We start from the raw sequence: 1,593 nt of genomic DNA on the forward strand, positions 1-1,593 counted from the left end.
TCAGCCACATCCTGTGTCCGTAGACTGCTATATCAATAGCTGCTAACCGAAGCTCTAGATGGTTGTGTAGCACCTTACCCACAGTCTGTCCATTTTCCTTCTCTCCATTCCTTCTATTCAGCTTCCTCTTCCAGCCCTTAGCACTAGACAGAACAATTCACCTCAGTGAACAGTTAACAACTCAGTTCACCTCCCTGATGCTCAGGGTTCCAAAACCACTATCTGTATCTGTTTCCCATATTTTCCCATGTCTTTGATGCAGAGGGTCAACTCAGTGCACCTACTTACTCTGCCATCTTGCCATCTTGCCCCAGACTCCTCCCCATTTCATTTCTAGACTGGTGCTTCCACAGAAATTGACTGTGAATCCAAATAAAATGAAATTCTAGACACCTTCAACCTTTTCTATTTATCATGATGTAGCTTATTGGTCCAGTTAGGAGGATTTTTTTTTTATTTTTTTAGTGAGATGTAAATCATGCAAAAAGCTGTAGTCTTTGCATTCTGAACACTAAGTGTTTCAAGTCCTCTGCATTCTGCAAGCAAGGTTGTGTATCAATTGTTGTTGTTGTTGTTAAGTGCCGTTGAGTCAGTTTCGACCCATAGCGACCCTGAACAGGGTTTCCGAGGCTGTAAATCTTTACGGGAGCAGATCGCCTCATCTTTCTCCCACGGAGCAGCTGGTAGTTTCGAACTGCGGACCTTGAGGTTCGCAGCCCGATTCGTAACCACTACGCTATCAGAGCTGTGTATCAATTAGTAGCTCTTTATTTGTGTTATTTGCATATTGCATGTTGTTAATGAGTCTGCCATCTATCCTTACATCTTTATCATATAATCTAATTTCTCAGATTATTTTCTCCGTGTACAGATTGAATAAGTATTGTGAAAGGATATTACCTTGGCACACACCTTTCCTGATTGTAAACACAGTATCCTCTTCTTTTCTTTGAATAACTGCTTCCTCTCTGCTTCTTACCCAGCCTGATATCCCAGCAGGAGAGAGTCATTTCTTTGCTTGAGTGTGAGAGATGTCCCTAGGCTTTATTGCTTTGTATATAAGTACCGTTGGGCTCTTTTTAAAAAAGCATCTATTGGACTGCTAACACAAGGTTAGTGGTTCAAACCCACCCCTAAGAACCCCACACAGAGTCACTATGAGTTGGAACTGACTCAACAGCTCTTAACAGTAACATTGTTCTGCCAGACTCTTATGCATGAGCATATGGTCAAGGTCACATAGCTAGTTAATAATAATGGATTAGAGTTTTTCTATCTCCAAGTCCATTGCTCTGTAGTAGGGGTCTTCAAAGTATGGCCCTGGGACACTTGGCATTTCAGTGGTTCTATGAAGTCGGAACTATTTTCATAGTAATAAAACCAGTTACTATTCTACTCTGACACATGTATAAGCCATGGTGTCACCATGTACATCTGAGTAGAACTGTGCTCTGTAGGGTTTCCAGTGGCTGACTTTTTTTTTTTTAAGGTTTTTATTATGGATTGAGTGAAAGTTTACAGGGCACATCATCCATTTCACATTCAACCATTCATATGACTTGTTTCATTACATTGATTACTATCCCCTCCATA

This window comes from Chrysochloris asiatica, unplaced genomic scaffold (genome assembly GCF_000296735.1).
Source record: "Chrysochloris asiatica unplaced genomic scaffold, ChrAsi1.0 scaffold00014, whole genome shotgun sequence".
NCBI lineage: Eukaryota > Metazoa > Chordata > Mammalia > Afrosoricida > Chrysochloridae > Chrysochloris > Chrysochloris asiatica.